General features: G+C 38.5%; 1 pseudogene; it reads right to left on the bottom strand.

The window, feature by feature from the left end:
- Positions 1-12,842: 12,842 nt before the first annotated feature.
- On the bottom strand, positions 12,843-13,283 carry LOC149179234 (putative sugar phosphate/phosphate translocator At1g12500 pseudogene; annotated as a pseudogene).
- Between the last annotated feature and the right edge of the window lie 5,126 nt (positions 13,284-18,409).

Below are 18,409 nucleotides of genomic sequence, written 5' to 3'. Positions count from 1 at the left end.
GCTGGCGGATGTGGACCAAGGACAGCAAGTTTCTTTTGCACTGTGGGAGATATAGAACATGATCCAGAAGAAAGTCTAGAAGACCAGGCAGTTTAAGCCTGATTGTGCCAAGCCCTGATGGCTTGATTTTTTATTGATCTACAAAGTATACTGCTCCATCAACATTGTCAGTGAAATCTTCAAAAAAATATTTTCTATGAGTCATGTGACAGGTTGCTCCTCAATCAAGCAACCAATAATTTTTCCAAGAAGCAAGTGAAGCATTAAACAAATCTTCATTTACTCCAATGTTACATTGTGCCTCAACATAGTGAGCAGATCCAGGTGCTTTACCTTTGTCTGTATCATCAGTTTTACCTTTCTGTTGGTTTCTTTTCTGCTCAATTTTGTCCCATGGTAGCTTGCATGTAGAGGCATCATGTGATCCATTTCTTTTGCAGCGAATGCAGTGCAGATCTGCCTTTTCTCCTTGAGAATGTCTGCCCCCCCTGCCTCTGAAATATCTTCCTCTTCCTCTTCATCCACCTCTTCCTCTTGTAGAATCTTGAGCAGGATGCTTTTCTTTATGAGCAAGGCACACAGTCTCTTCAGAAGATTCAGGGGCTGTCTTCTTTCCAAAAGCTTTCTCTCTTCCAACAAACTTTTTCACAAGAGAGTCAAAGGTTATATCTTTGAGATTTCCATTTGCTTGCAAAGACTCGAGATAATTGGAGTAAGTAGGATAGAGTGCCTTGAGAAAAGCAATAAGAGGGATATCTAGCTCAACCTTAGTGGAATTGATATCATGCATTATAGTTACTTCAGATGCAAGAGCAAGAGGATCATTATTTTGCAGTTCAAGAGTGAAGAGTTTAATCATGAGCTGAACAACTTCAAGTGCAGAATGTGAGTCATAGAGTTCTTTCAGCTTTTGTAAGGCTTCAAAGGCAGTTGAATATGACGAAATATGGCGACTCACCTCTTCATTTATAGATGATGCAATTAATGCATAAGCTTTGCTGTTCTTGTTTTCCCAAATGACGAGCTCTTTGTCTGAGGTAGGCTGTACTGGGTCTTTGTCTCCTTCTCCGACACACACTCCTTTCCACAACTCATTGAATATGAGGGTGTGTTTTATCATTCGGGACCATTCAGGATAGTTCTCCTTGCCGGTGAGAACTATTCCTACCATGGAGATGATTGAATGCATTCTGTAAAAAAATACTCCTGCTGATAAAAAAAAATACTTTTGCCAATATACAGTAAAATTGTACTCAAAAATTTCTGTGTGAAACGATTTTGGTTGTTTAATTCATATCACAGTCAATAATCAATCATTCACCGCGAGCTCTACAAAGTTGGAGCAGCAACGACATCACAGTTTCAAGCTTTGATGGCAGACATCTCATGTAATCTGAGAATGTTTTAAACCAAACATTAAACATCTATATTCTAAAGCTCACTGAAAAGACTAAAAAATCACCATAAATCCCTTTGATTCTCTAGGCCTTGAAGCCACGACTGTTTCTCTTACCACGAGCCATCTCAAATTTCCTACCCTATGATCGAACATATGGTTTAGTGTGGCTGTGCAGAACACCTGGTGCTCTTCCGAAGTGCCTAACAAAGAGAATTAGAGTCCACGCAACAAGACTTCCTTCCAGCGTTAAAACATATGGCCACACAACAAGACTTCCTTCCAGCGCTAAAACATATGGCAGCGTTAAAAATATGGAGACCGAATCTTTCCACTGCTTTAAGGCTTTAAACCATTAGCCACAAGTGTGTACTAAACATGCGTCTAGGACTGCTCATAGAAGTCACTCTTAAGAGATGCACACAGTAATGTATACATATTGTTTAACAATGGGACAACGTTTAAAACATATCGAACAGCGTTTAAAACATATGGGACAGCGTTCAAATAGACAACGTTAAAACATATGGGACAGCGTTCAAATAGACGAGCTTAAGGTATCATAAATCAGAATGAGCATTCAATAGACAGCGTTGTCAATGATGCCGAGTCTTCCAGCTCCCAATCTAATGGCGTGATTTGCAAATTAATGGTGCGACTGACGGACAGGCGGGGGCGTAACAGAGTAAGGGCGGCTAGATTTCAATTGAATGGACACAGCGTTTCAATGAAGGGTATACAACGTTTCAATGGAATGAACACAGCGTTTCAATGAACAATGTTTCAATTGAACAACATTCAATCCAGCGTTAACACAGTGTTTCAATGAACACAGTGTTTCAACCAGCATTGATGTCAGAGCAGCGTTCAGTGCGAATGGGCGCCATAATGGAGATTCGAACCTTGACTATTCAGTTTCAAATGCGGTCAGAGACAAGCTGCGGCTTATGAGAGACAGATGCGTTATAGAGAGCGTTATGGACAGAGCGCAGTGGCGCAGCGGAAAGGAATATGGACAGATGCGTTAAGGCAATGATACACAACGCAGAGGACAGAGGTCAATCAGAATAGTGCTTAGGTCAGAACGACAGAGGACAGTTGCAAAATTGAAGGGAGTTACAACTATTTTGAAAACTGGCTCCGATACCATGTTAGGCCAAGCAGTAACTCCAATTGGCAGTAAAACTGATTCGTTCTATTTCATTAGGTATGTTATTGTTATATACAAAGGGTGTGACTGCTCAGTTCATCTCTTGATGACTGTTCACATTCCTAATTTAACTATTTACATAAATTCACCCAATCGCAGAGGATTAGGTGTCAACAGAAATTAAGTCTATACTTTTACAAAGTTACAGAAGTATTAAAAATCAATGCACTAGATAATTATCCACCCATATAGTTATTTCATCATTGTTCTTTTATTTCTAATAAGATGTAATTATGTTGAAATTCATGAGAGCTCCTTCCAATATAATATTCTTATGGGCCTAATACAAACAAATCGATGGACTAGATACTTTGTTGATGGTATATTAAAAAGGGCATAGTCACATTTATACATATGGACTAGATGGTTATGTAACAATATGCCAGACATTATACATTCTCAAACTGTCATCCATTATGTGATAGTAATATTATTGAAAATTATTATATCAATAATCAGATAACAAATAACAATAACATAAATTATGAATACATAAAAAAATCAATCTAATTCAAGTGATTGTGGGTACTTTCACTACCAAATATTATGGATATTATGGATCATAAATGCATGGGGAGTTCAATCAGATTCAGAGAATCATGGGTATACCTCTCATAAGAGTATTGGGATCTAAAGTGTAGTTGTAAATGTCTAGTTAGAATTTTGGATTTTATTTGATAAAGCAGGGAATATCAACAAAACTGGCATGTGCTTGCAATATTTAAAAAGGATTTTGAATGTGATTACGATATTTAAAAATGGATTTTGAATTAATTCAAAGTTGTTTTTATTTCCCCCCAAAAGAAGAAGAAAAAAATAATATTTAGTAAAGGAATGAATATGAATGAGATAGACATATTTAAAATAATACACACTAGACATTGAACAAGATATGACTAGCAGATCTGAGATCTTATTGGGGTCGTGTCATGTCTAATCATTTAGTCTCATCTACTGTAATATTCATTTTATAGATGTACGCTTATAATGTAATTTATAAGTTACATAAGACCTCTTTGCATTAACCAATAACTAGGTCATTCTTGTTCCAAAAACTTCAAACAATTAATCCTCGAATGGATGATATGAGCCCTAACTCCACCAAAAAAAGGAACAAAATCTCATTCTTTATACAATTTTTGCAAAGAAATCTCATTCAGGACTCCAAAAAAGGTTCACTATCCAACGACCAAAAAAGAAAAAATCTTTATGAACATATATTTGTAGGAAGTTTAAACAATTGTTGGCGAACTTTTATGTTTGACTTCAAGTTGTAGGCTTCTGAAGTTGACCAATATAATCCTAATTGTTGTTGTAACTCAAGAATAGATCCAATCATGGTGGGAGCTTCCCTTTGCCTAATCGTTCGAGACTAGATTTGTAAAAAGGGTTTCATGAGTTTCAATCAAGTAAAATTGAAACCACTTTCAATCAAATCAAACCTAATGTTTGCAAGGGTAATAGAGAAAGTGTAAAGGGACATGGGACAAGTATGGATTTAATTTATATCATAAGTTGGTACGCGCAATATAAGCTATAAAATATGAATAGTGTTGGTCGTAGTTTAAAATTTTAAAGATTTGGAAGGACACTATTATATTTTGACATTTTTTATGAAGGGGTTATTTAAGGTACACTTGTCAATAGAAGTGCAAATTTTTTTATAATTTTTCATCTTTGAAAAGTTAAATAAATATATTCCCTCCAAAATTAAATTAAAACCCGCCCTTCGAATGTGATGGTTGGTGTGAAAGTTAGAGCAATGGAGCATGCCAGAGCGTAAGAGGGATAACTCTTGGAAAATCTCAATGGATCGGTGACTACGTATGAGCGTATTAATGATGTTTTTGGAAAAAACTAAATCGTCAAAAAAACCGTTCTGTAAGTTTCAAAACACATCATGTGAAACGACAATATAAAATTATTAAACATATTTGACGGCCAAAATGCCCTTTGACCGTCATTTTTCCTTCAAATTCCAAACTTTGAGTATTTATATTTCCTTCCGCACCATAATGTCTTGCAATGATTACAGACGCAGTAACATTAGTCGTAAATATCTTGTTGAAGGGAATTGTTTTTTTATTAATGTTAGGAGCACCCGTGAATATTTATTGACTTATTTGCAGTGGTGCATAAATATTTATGAACCAAACTAGTGTGTTCATATGAATACAATTCATTAATGTGATTAAGTGTAGGATTTTTCGACATTCGCTTATATGCACATGCAATTTCTTATTTCTTTTTACAAAAATTCAATTAAACATCAAAAATAAATTTTTTTAATAAAAAAATGAATTTTTTAATTTTAGTTAATTAATGTATTTAAATATAATTATTGTATTAATAAGTTATATCTTTAAACAAATATATTTTTGATTACCTTTATGGCACTAGATAATGTAATAGAATAAGAAATTCATTCTATTATATATGAATAATAGACCATTCATCACCTCTAGATGGAGTGTCTGTTAATTTCTGAATAGCTACTATCATCCACTTTCACTGTAACACTCCAAATTTTCCCCTGAACTATTAATTACATTGATATTTAGGCTAGTGAGTCGGAGTTATTTTGCGAGCCTGCTTACCTGTGTATATGTGTATATAGATTTTGGGGCTAGCTTGCCCAAATACATATATGTCATTTTGACTAAGTTGCCAAAGGGCCAAGATTGTAAAAATTATGTATATGTTGTACATATTTTTATAATATTAAAATAAGTTGGCTGCGGAGTGCACCCCATGAAAGAGTATGGGGGGCAGTGCAACTCCACTGTGGAAAAGGCAACAAGATGATGTGTTTGGTGTTGAGATAAAAGGGGCACCTCGGAGCCATATGGCTTCAGGGGGTGCCACAAGGTAGAGGAAGGCCATGTATATTTAAAGGATGATATTTTTCTAGTGGGAGGAATCATTCATTAATTCATTATTATTCCTCATTCATCCATGATTCGAAGTTGGAAAAGGATTCTTGGTTATGAACCAGTCAATGAACCCTATAATGGGGATTCTAGAACTAACTGGGGATTTTAGTCAATGAGTATTGTCCTTGACTACGTAATCAATCGGAGTTCTAGTGACTTGGTTCATAACAACTAGCTTGTGAGCCTTATGTTGGGGTTCTAGAACTGATTGGGAGTTTTTTCAATTCTGGTGATTGGTTAGTAAGCCTAGTGCTTTGGTTCTAGAACTGACTAGGATCCAAATTGGTTATGACCTGAAAGGAAAACTGAAAGCCCTAGAAGTAGCATGATCTCATGGAAGCCCAGAGCTAAGACCGTTCTTGGTTGGCTTAAGGAACCTTAGAATGTGGGCATCATCGAGGGAGTGGTAAGGCGCATAAATGGGTGTACCACTTGGGTTTAGGTTTTGGGGAAAGCATGGGCCTTTGGTTGGACCATGGCTTTGGTTGATACCCTAGCCAATGTTGTATTGATGTTTTTATAGTGTAAAAAGTTACTTGTGGAGTTTCGGTCCCTACTCGGGGGTGTCCTATGGTTGAGATATATGAACCACACAGCCCATGGTTGGGTGGAATGTGGAGAGCCCGCAGTCAATTGGACATTTTATTTAGATCAGTGTCTATTATGTTATTTATTGTATTTACTTGTCATGCTTATAATTATATGTTTTTTTATGAAAATCCTAATTTTGGTTCGGTATTTATGTGTATATATATTATGTTGTGCATGAACGTAATATGTTGTATTTAAACCCTAATTTTCTTGTGCATAAACCCTAGTTTGTCAAGTGCAAATCGGTTTTGTGATCTAACTATAATGGTTATATATGGCTCTGAATCATTGTGTGTAAACTCTAATTACTGCGAAAAAGATAATGGTTGAAGTGTTGCAATAATTGCTTATTAATTACACATATTTTTAATGATTCAGTGCTAGAGTTAATACCCAAGTGACAGAATTATAGTAGGTTTTACACAGAGTTATAGGTGGGATATGGCAGTGAGTTAGGTTTTAATAACAAAAACCATAAATCATGTGCTTGGGCTAGAATATTAGCAAGTTTATTGGTGAATTTTGGGTTCTTGATACATAGTGTTTCTTAGCTGGGAACTGGGGACAGAGCTCATCTTTCAATGTTGGGTCTGATTGGGTTAGTTTTTGGGTAAATTGATAAAATTGTTGGTTATCCACCAACTGTTTGACGAAAATCACAGAGGTCGAAATGGAAAAAATTCGCATTAGAGAAATTTCAAGGTCTAAAATGGGTCTCCTAAGGAATATTTTAAAATAATTGTGGAAATAATAAAATAAGATTACATTACATCATCAAATTCTACAGCAGAAAAAGACAACTAGTTCAAATTCTACAGCAGAAAAAGACAACTAGTTTTTCAGCCCCAATTTTCAATTTGTCCCTATGGTTTTACTCAAATTTCAAGCAGGAGCACTCGTTGGATGCAAAGTTTAATTCCTCATCCGAGTACCCATGTTGCATACTTTAGATGGACCTTGGTACACTGAGAAATACATGAAAAATTTATCACCTTTTTTCATGTATTTCTCATTTTTCGTGTAGCGGTGTCCATTGAAAGTATGCAACATGGATACTTCTTGGATTATAAATTAAGCTATGCATGCAAGATGTGCTCCCGCTTGAAATTTGAGTAAACGCGTAGGGAGATAAGTTAAAAATATGAGATGAAAAGGTATTTTTTGTTTTTAATCAATTTGCCTTTTTACTCCGAAATAGTGAATCATCCCCCATGGTTGACATAATCATCTTGAATCCTATTGGTTCTCATAAAGTTGATTTTGATTGTAAATTTTTGTTTTGAGGCTCATTTTTTACCTCAAAATTTCCCTTATGCCTTGAACAAGGTAGAGGTGCCTAGGAAAGACTCAGAAAGACAAATTCAGTGTAAAACAATAAATGATAAAAACATGTAAAAACATGGGTGTGGTTCACGCAATGTCACTTGTAAAATAAATGATAAAACCAAAAATGTGTATACATGGGTGTGATTCTCGCCAGGTGGAGACCATAGCGCATGGTACTCACATCGTAGTGAGGCTTGGACTTCCTTACAAAATCATATATATATATATATATATATATATATATCAACAACAACACTCGACCGACCACATATATATACATATATGGGTCGAAAAGTGAATTGTCGTCAATCAATCGCTGAGGTGTGAGAAGGTGGCATTAACAGGGTTCCCAAGACGTGAAGATGTGGCTAGTAATGTGGTCAATCGAGTGTTGTTGTTGATGAGGTGGCATGCCACGTAAAATTTTAAGCCTTATAAGCCAAGAGGAAAATGTAAAAATAACTAGATCTCTTAGGGCTATAATTTTTAGGCTAAAGGTAAGACTTGGGTGAGTAAATAGTCAAAACAAAAGATGAATTTGAGTAGAACACAATTTTCCATCCATAATTTTGATATAATACAAAAGTTTAGGGAAATCCCTGAGATAAGTTATAGATGACAAAAAGAGGAAAATGGAGGTTTAATAAGTTGAGCTTGTCGAGAGAATAACTTTTAGCTCTGGTAATGGAATTGGGCAAGTAGTCAATAGAAATACATTGATGAAGAGAATGCAATGATAAACCCAAAATTTTGGTTTGAAGTCAAAATTCCACAGAAATTTCAGAAGAGAAATAGAAGAAGCTTGAGAAGTAAAATTATGTTTAACAAGCTAAACTCTTGAGGGCCTAACTTTTAGCCCTGATATCAAAATTGCACAAACAAATAGTCAATAAAAAGATATTGATAAGAAGAACCTTTTGGTAAACCCATAATTTGAATTTGGTTAGGAATTTTGAAGGAAAATTTCCTGAGAAGCTACAAGGTCATAGAGGCTAAGAGATTGTTGATTGAGGGAAGGTTAGAAAAAATTAGGACTAACTTCCTTAATGGTAAATTTTCCAGCATAGGGAGATTGAGTTAGCTTACTCGGCCCTATGAAGCATGAACCAATTCACTTAAAAATAATTTGTACATGTAATTACAGATCATGTTAAGCAGAAGAGGCCCTCATGTAAGTATTCGAGAGCTACTGGACAACAAGACTTGAAAGGTATTTCATGCAAGTTTGCAGCTATCGAAAGGATGTTATTCATTATCTATTGGAAATTTAAGTTGTTCTAACAATCCTTTAGACAGTTGGAATCAACTCACAGAATTAAGAAACCCTACTTAGATTTATGGTTTTAATGTTATAAATCCTACCTTAAATGGTGGAGAGTTGTAGTCAATTGACTCGAGGTAGAATTATCTAAGATAATTGAATGTTTAGATTAAGACATGTAGTTGGAAAAGCTATGTAGGGAGCTATGCATGAACGGAAAATTAGGGTTTAGTTAACAAGCCAAGGTTGGAGCATGCTTATAGTTTTTTCAACTCTCTAATTATTAGTTATGAATATAAGATCTAATGTCTTAAAAATTTCTCAAAACAGAGTTTCTGATCTTGGATAAATTTAGCACTATGAACGTTTATTAGTGCCATAAGATGGAGAATAAAGGGTTGTGAAAAATAATGCAATTGTGTAATAACATAGGGAATACATTAGAAAAGCAAAACACTTGGCTGCAATACAGATTCATGCACAAGGTTTCATAGGGTTGTGACAAGTTATGACAACTTTGTAACTGGGTCATATACAGGTTTTGTTACAGGGATACATGTGGTATTACCATGATATATGTGGTATAAAAAAATATCCTATAGAGAATCATAGGTTCCTTACAGGTTGTAATAGACATGTTATAGGTAGGTGATAGGATCATTACAAGATTACAACAGGTGAACTGGTCATAGGTGTTACCGGGAAAAGTGTCTATTTAGAACTGCTCTATCCCACTAAGGTGTGACACCTACCTTAGAAACAAATAGAGAAAACTACTTTTGCATCTCCTTTATGAACTATAAACAAAGAGGAATAGGAAGAACCAACCTGTGTCTTGCGCTAGTCCTTTGATCCAATTTCTCTCCTCTTTGACAGCTTCCAACTACCTGCTCCCTTACTTGCCCAGCTTCACCAAGTACCTGTAAGATCATAGAAGAAGAAAACTATACAAAGACATGGATTTATATTCATAAATAACTTAGGATCAGATTTAAGTTAACCATACAAATGTAACAAGCATCAATGATACACAAGCATGGAGGAGAAACTCAAATAGTTTTTATTGATATACAAGAAGATCCAGGAGGAGTTACAACTGATGATTCCTGACCCAACATCAACCTCCCAGCAAAGAATCCCCTCTTCACCTCCAACAAAGCATAGATCACCCAATTCTCTGATATGTGTCTCAATACCAACAGCAGTTCCTTACAATTTGCAAAATTCCAGCCTCTGGATCTCTGGGATGAGGGATCCATTTATAGATGTATGCAAGGAGGATGAGTCAGCTTGTGATTTGATTAGTGGCTTCTCTCTGTCAGTTCTTGCTTCCACTTGGATACTGAAAGCCTCTTACTCATCCTTGGTCGAATTCAGTGAGGCAAGTGTCATAGGAGAAGATTCTGGAAGCTTCCATTGTCTCTCCACCTCACGGAATGACACTGCCATTTGTCATTTCCCGCTCAATGCACCCTGGTAGTGCATTTAGGTGCGTTGCAACGCACCTAGCCAATGGATTTAGGTGCTATGCAACGCACTTAGCTAGTGGAGCAGCTGAAATGATCCTGTTTTGACTTATTCTGAGCAGTTTCTGGTGGAGAACCTCTGGGAGAAGCTGTAATTTGTTGACCTTGTTCCTTTAGGGGTTAGAACAACACTTTTAGGGACTTAGGAGCCCTTGGTTTATGGACATTTCATGCTTAGAGCTGTAAGGCACAAAAATGTCTATAACAGTTGCCCCCTAAAGTATGAGGCCGTTTATCGGGTGAAATGCTTTATTATGAGGATCCGAAGTTCTTTCAATGTTGGGAGGAGACCTGTAATAAGATACAATACAATACATTATCTTCATACTGTTTTCATGATCTAGCTGAGGCGGGCATTCCCATGCTCAGCTTTATAAATTCATTTTCATGTACATAGGTGGTGGGCCCCAGTATTGTAGCAATAATGCTACAACTCCTGGAACTCCCTTCTTTAATTTTATCAACCCGGTAGTTCGTAACAAACTTGGAAGCGACGATGCTGTATGCACAAGTACTAGCTCTTGCCGCAGCTGTCACTTGGTCAGCTGGCACAAGTCCGCTAGGAGCTTAAGCCAACTTCTATGAGCTCTTAGAAGAAGCTTTTTAATTTATGGATGAAAGCTAACTCGAAGGAAGCTAATCTAATTGCGAAAAGAAAATGAAAGCCAAAAAGGAACGCAAACCCTAGCAAACCCTAATTCTACCAGCTAGTCCTACTGACGCAAAGGAGAGCATGCAAACTACCGAAAGAGATGCCATTACTTCTAAGAAGGTAAAATGCATGTGTCTAAGTTATCACTATCTGAAGAAAACATCTTTTTGTATTTTTGTTTAAGTTATTAGAATTATCATGCATGTGCTTTTAACTGGCTTTTCACTGTGCAGGGGTGGATCAAGGAGGAGAAATGCTTGGAAAAGGTTGGGAAGACTCGGAGAGGGTCTAAGGGATCCCTATCATCCTTTCAGAGAGTTTCACAAAGTTAGGATGCCATGCAACCGTGTTTATGAACTTCTACAGGAAGTCTGCAGGGGTTTCTACAGGAAGTTCTGTAATTCTTCTACAGGATGTTTCGTGATTGGGTTTTTGACTGATAGGTGAGTGGGAGAGAATGCATGAATGGGTAGGGAGGTAGGGTAGGGGCCTGGAATGAACCAATGACTGAGGGATGAGGTGATGAGAGGGTGTGGAAGTCTAGCTTGCATCAAAGAAGGTTTAGGCAATCGAAAGGCAAGAAGGTAGGGTTACGTGGCAAAAGAGCAGATGGGAGATGAGGAAACAGACTTGGTGATGGAGGAGCTGATCTGGACGAGGCTCAGATGAATGAGGAGGTGATGAAGGTGCCCTGCATAGTGTTTACCTGATCAAACCAACTACGTCTTGCATACAATCAAAATATTAGATGATCTATCTAACAGTTTAATGAGATCAGTGAACAGCAACCTTATTCATGACAAGAATCACGTACAGCATGTGAACAAAACATTATCAAAGAGATATAAACGCATGAATAACTCCTACCAATCCATCCTAAACATAAAATGCTACTTCAACCATCAAAAGCAACCTAAGTAACAAAGCACGAATTAAATCTAAAGAGCAGACTTTATTTTAAGAATGCAGCGAACACACATAAAGATAAACAAGGGAGGTACTGGGCGCTTGAGATGGGCCCAACCCCAAGAGCTACAGCCTCCCAAGAGAGATTTAGAGCTGGTGCAAAGCTGGATTCATCTTTATTAATCAAGAATGAAGAGTTACATCAAAACTGTCCACAAGGAGAGCTTGAGAATGAGCTGAAAGCAAAGCTAATCTACTGCCTACAAATCAAATTACAAAATGACTACAACAAGGCTGTGAAATGACTAACTACTAGCTCCTATCTACTGGCTAACTAGCTAACATCCACTGGCTAACCAAAATGAGGCCCTAAGCCTTCTTATTTATACAAATTGAGGACCCAACAGTCCTCCTAAACTTTAGGGACTCGACTGCCCAAAACTTGGAGTTAACAACAATCCTACTTGACTTGCTTGGCTGCCCTTGTGCTGATTGATTCGGTGGCCCTTGAACTCCGAGCTGATGGTGGAGAATTCGAGGTAAGGGCCCATAAATGAAGGGGACACCTTCCTACAAATCCTCTAGCTTGTTCTCCCACGAATTTGGTTGCCAAGTGCTCATTAAGACCTTCAATTTTGTCTCCAAGTTGACCAAAAAGGCTACACAAAGCACCCATTAGACTTGTTGGCATAATGACTAACCAAATTCACTCTATTAACATAAATATAATAAAAAACATGCAATAAACTAATGAGAATGGTGGATTAAGTCAAATTAGGAGGTTGAATGAACCCAAATAATTGTCCATTTTTGGGGCTCATCATCACCCCCCTACTGAAAGTGTTGCTCATCCTCTGAGCAACCAATCTCTCTCCTCATCTTTGATGGCCCTGGTGGCCTCCTTGGCTAAAATCTCGGCCGATTTCTCCTTTGGCTTCCCTCTTTTCAAACTTCCTGTAGAAGCAGTTCACTGGCTTCCTGTAGAAACAGTCTGCTAACTTTCTGCTGCCTGCTGCTTTTCCTAGTGAATTCTCAGCCTTGTTATGAGTGTGCAAGTATATGCAACCATATGGGAGAAATGGTGGCCTTGGCATTTCCTGAAACCTGCAACGTGAGGGCACTCGTATGTTTTGTAACAAGGAAGTTGGTTAAATTCACAAGATAAGCCATGGTCATGTTTCCAAGCAACAGGAATATGATAAAGGTGTTTTCTCTGGCTTTTTCAATAGCAATAGCTAATACATTACCCTCCACAAAAAGAGTAACAGGAAGCAATAACAGCGCAGCAATTGGTGCCATGTACATGAGCAAATTCATAGAGTGAAGCTTCTCTACCTCAGAGGTAAGCAGGAGCTCCTGAACAACTGATTTCAATGCTCTGGCAGCAGTTGATCCTAGGCAAACCAAAAAGCCAAAAAGGTGGAATAATGGGTCACTGTTATTTGCAATAAAAATGCCAAATACCACAGGCACCAAGGCCATATAAACCACAGAAGACTCCCTCTTACATGTTATTATAAATGCAAAATATTGCTGTGAAGAAGGGAGTTGTTGCCCCAATAGCTTGATTGAAGGAGACTGGAAAATAGCGCAGAGAAATATTGCCACAAACAACCAAGAAGGAGAAAATGAAGCTCAGTGCCAATATCTCAAGAAACTGTCTCCTGGAGACAATGAACTGCATTGGTACAATCTCTAACCATGAAATTTCCAGAAAACCATAAAATGAACAGGCACACACGTGCAACATTGTGAGGAATATTGGGTATCTGCATCCAAAAAACTAAGTAGGCATTTGTTAAGCAATAGCACACCAATATTGGAAGAGTACCAAGTTGCAATAATGAGAGCTGTTGTAATAGTCTGGGACACAGGAAATGCACCATATTTTCCTTCTCCTGTTGGAGTTGGAGGTATGTCAATAACTTCTTGTTCAAGCTTTGGATTACTGCCCCGCCTCGTCCATGTTTGTGTTTCGGCCATAGCTGAAGAGGGCTTGAAAAATCAGATCTGATCAATATTCGGAAGACCCAATTGGTTTCTAGACTTGAGCACCATCTGGGTACTTGTCTATACTGTGTAGGACGCATATGGACCCAAAACAGATGTGGATGTCTCGTTATTATAAGCCTCCCCCAACTCTGCAACTTGGTGATCTTTTTAGCCTCCTCGAGCTGAGAGATGAAAGAGAGATAAGTTCCTATTAGGAACAGCTTCAGATTGAGATTGAGGTGTATGAGAAGCGAGCGCAAACACAAATCTCATCAGAGAGCTCCACCCCAGTTCCGCCTGAAAACCAAGCAGCTTACTCTGCCCTGGAAGACTCTGCTGTATTTTCCTGTAAAACGTCTTCCTGTAGAATGCTAGCCGGATTCCATAGGATGTCTCTGCGCCTCTGCACGATCTTGGTATGCTGGAGAATTTTGAACAAGCCAAAACAATCAGCGAAGGATGATAGGTTAATCATTTTGAGAAAGCAGAGGATGTATACTTTAGTTGAACATGATGCAAGTGCAAGTTAACAGCAGTCTATGAGTTTCGGCTGAGCGCTCATTAATTCTGCGTGATTTTTGGTGGAGTGAGGTGGCAAAAACGTGTGCTGGCCCATATGAACTGCTGTGCTATCATGAACTGCATGTCTTCTTCTATTTGTTAATCAATTGATGCCCTGTGCACTAAAGTTCAACAAATCTTCCATTGCCTGTGTTTCTCATCTTCCACGTGAATGACTATCCACGCATGCTGCGTGATTTTCTCGTGAGTGCTAGAGAACTGGGTGTCTTGCTACATTCATGGCTTAATTTCACCATTCCATTCGTTCATGCAATGCTTAGACTAGATTCATGCAATATATGAACAAGGTTTAGTCACGTACCTGAAGTCAAACGGCTGCTTGTGAAGCTTTTTGCTGCTGCATGCTCATGTTCTGTTGCTGCATGCTTGGATCCTTTGGTTGCATGAGGGATTGGCTGATGATTTTTGATTGCTTTTCCTTGTGCAGGTGTCCTCTGACCAGATCTAAGCTGCATGCATTTGTTTCCACGTTCAAATCTGCACCTTCAAGCTGCTGCTGCTGCAATGTCACAGAACCAGAACTTGTTTTCGCCATTTCTCCCAAACGGTAAAGAGGATTGATCTAAAACTTGTTGAGCATGTTTCTATCATCATGATGCATCTCCCATAGCAAAATCGTGATCAATGGATGCACGGATTTCGAGAAAAATGGAAAATGGCTGAAGATTTCAGAGATCGATTTCTCGGAAACCGTGCATCAGAATCGGTTGAAACTGCTTGGGTAGGTTACCATCACTCATATGCATATCCCCATGAAATAGGTTTTGAAACAGATGCACGGTTATGGAGAAAATTCAAAAATGGCTGATGGTGATGGAGGCTGATTTCTTGGAAACCGTGCACCGGAATTGGCTGAAACTGCTCAAGCATGTTGCCATCACCCTTGTACAATTCCCCATAAAACGGTTTGTCAAATGGATGCATGGTTTTCAAGTTATGGCAAAAACAAATTTTGTTCTATGGAGTTTTGCTTCAAGGCATTTTGCAAGTGTTTGCATGGAAGGAAAAACTGAGCTTGGGCTGTGATGCAGGTATGGAGATGATGGAGGAGGAGTTGGAAGATTGCATGAAGACTTCTGAACCCTTGAGGAAGCTACCATGTTCGCCAAACGACTTTTTGAAATCCATGTCTAGTTTCCCACAATTTCTACAGGAAGTTCCTGTAGAAGCACAATGAGAAGCACAAGGAGGTGGAAAAAAATGATGGATAAAGGCAAGGGATGGACACACAAGTGCTTGTAGGCCTAATCAACAGATTCCCACCATTAGATTCACTTTTGAAATTGGATTTGGCTCATCCAAAGGTTCTACAGGATGTTTCCTGTAGAAATACAGAGCTTCCTGTAGAAGGCACAAGAAAAATTCCTTTAACCTTGATTTGAGTGCTCCTCCTGTCATGAAACGTCCTTCTTGCAACCTGCAATTAGCCAATGGAATTAGTTTTATTTTTATTTTTCTTTTTCTCTTCTTTTTTTTTTTTTTGAAAAATAACTAGAGCGCCTCATGGAGGTTTTCACCCTAATTGCCTGCCCTGGGCACCTCCAAGGGAGGTTTTCACCCAGAGATCTTATTCTCTTTTCTCTTTTTTCCAACCCATTGACCGCCTCATGGAGGTTTTCAATCAATGAGCCAATCTAAGGCGCCTCCGAGGAGGTTTTCACCTTAGATTTTTATTTTCTTCTTATTTTCATTTTTTCTCTTTTTTTTCTTTTTTCTACCCTACCCTACTTGAAAAAAAAAATCATTTTCAAGTATAAGAATACTTCCAATGGAGCCATGTGCACATCGAGATTAGAGACAAAATGATGTGGAGGCTCGAAATGCATGCTTGGATAGGTATCCAGATCTCAGAGACCAAATGATCTGACCTTGAAGGGATCAAACATAACTGAGGAAGAGAGTACTGCTGCAACTTAGTGACTGTCTGGAACCATGTCTCAATATAGCTTTGATATCCTTGGTCCTTTTGCTGATCTGGATCATTCTTCATGTCACTTTCTATCATGACTTTCTCATCTTCCTCCTTTTGTTGATCTTTCTCTTGAATACATGGAAGATTTGATGGTAACCATGAGGAAACTCTCTTGATCTCTGATTCTGATCTCTTCTCTTCATCAAGTGCAGCCCATGGTTCTTTGATCTCCTCTTTGGAATCTTCTTTTTCCTTTGGTCCTTCAATGTTGTCAATATAATCTCTGTTTTGCAACACTCTTCCTAAGCTTTGGTGAACATCATTGAGCTCAAAAGGAGTCATTTGCACATGTTGTGCCTTATCTTTGCAATTCGGTTGAGATACTCCATGGTATGGCTTTGGAAATGGTACGGGTAGTTGAGTGGAGGTGTGAAATTGAGATAGAGATGGATGGCATTGTGGTTGGGTAGGCATTTGGGGTTGCCTTGGTGGAGGAGGAGGCGATGGTTGTGGATGAGTAGGTGGTGGAGGAAAATGAGCAGGATGAGAGTTGTACTGGGGCCTCCACTCCTGATAAGGTGCATTCCACTGAGGCTGTGGCTGAGCATAAGAGTGAAATGAATGAGTAGCTGGTTGGGCATAATATGGATCTATGAAGGAACAAGGAGGAGGTGTGAACCAGGAAGGATGAGTAGGGGGACCCCAAAAAGGCATGAAAGTGGCTTGATAGGGGTCATAATAGGTCTCGGATGTCCCTTGCAGTTCCTGCTGGTAAGATCTAGGTCCATGCGGCCTCCTTTGGTTCATATAATGGAGTGGTTCAGTGGCTCCTTTGGCTCTCTGATATGCAACTTTAAGTCCAGGCAAGGAAGGGCACTGATTTGTAGGATGGTATTCTTCACAGATGAAACACACTTCTAGGGAGTGCATTGGACATTCGTTCCTAGGATGCTTTCTAGTGCACCTAGGACAAAAGATGACCAAAGCCCTCTTGGCTTCCTCTTGCTTCTTTTGGATCCACAGGGTATCCAATTGCATGGCAAGAAACTGCCTCATATCACTCTTGAAATCTTCTATCTGATCTTCAAATTCGTCTTTGGACAAGGGACTGCTCCCAACATTTCTGCTTGTAGCCATTTGCTCCAAAGGAATGGTTTCTTCTTCTTCTCCCCTAGAGGTTCTTCAGATATGTCTTGATGTCCACCCAGGGGTTCTTCTTAGTCACCGCCATCGAAGAAGAGAGAAGGTTGGCTGTGTGAAGCAAAGGGGGGTGTTGTGCAATCATTTTTCTAACTTATCTCTACTCCTACAAGGGATGAAATGAAATCTTTTTGGTTGATTTTTGCTTTTTTCTACTTCTACTTGCAAAACTGAAATAGATTGAACTGCAACTAACTATCTTGCTAAAATTAAAATGCGGAATTGAAATGAAAGCAGGAAAGGACTAATCTATTTTGCTCAAATGAAATTGCAGGAATGAAATGCTAGGCTACGCTTGCGGAATTGAAATGCTAATCTACGCTTGCAGAAATGAAATTGCGGAATTGAAATGCTAATCTATGAAAGTGAGAAATGCTAATCTACTTTGCATAAACAAAATTGCATAATGGAAATGAAATAAACTACTTAGCAGAAGATTGTAGGGGAAAATAGAAGAAAAGCGGCAATCACCAATACTCTGACGCTTCCCCGGCAACGGCGTCAAAAAGATGGTGGGCCCCAATATTGTAGCAATAATGCTACAACTCCTGGAACTCCCTTCTTTAATTTTATCAACCCGGTAGTTCGTAACAAACTTGGAAGCAACGGTGCTGTATGCACAAGTACTAGCTCTTGCCGCAACTGTCACTTGGTCAGCTGGCACAAGTCCGCTAGGAGCTTAAGCCAACTTCTATGAGCTCTTAGAAGAAGCTTTTTAATTGATGGATGAAAGCTAACTCGAAGGAAGCTAATCTAATTGCGAAAAGAAAATGAAAGCCAAAAAGGAACGCAAACCCTAGCAAACCCTAATTCTACCAGCTAGTCCTACTGACGCAAAGGAGAGCATGCAAACTACCGAAAGAGATGCCATTACTTCTAAGAAGGTAAAATTCATGTGTCTAAGTTATCACTATCTGAAGAA

This window comes from Pinus tabuliformis, chromosome 4_1 (genome assembly GCF_031772625.1).
Source record: "Pinus tabuliformis cultivar Carrire ecotype Pingquan chromosome 4_1, CPIR1, whole genome shotgun sequence".
Taxonomy (NCBI): Eukaryota; Viridiplantae; Streptophyta; class Pinopsida; order Pinales; family Pinaceae; genus Pinus; species Pinus tabuliformis.
Note: the sequence above shows the minus strand (reverse complement) of the source record. Positions and strands in the feature narration are given on the sequence as shown.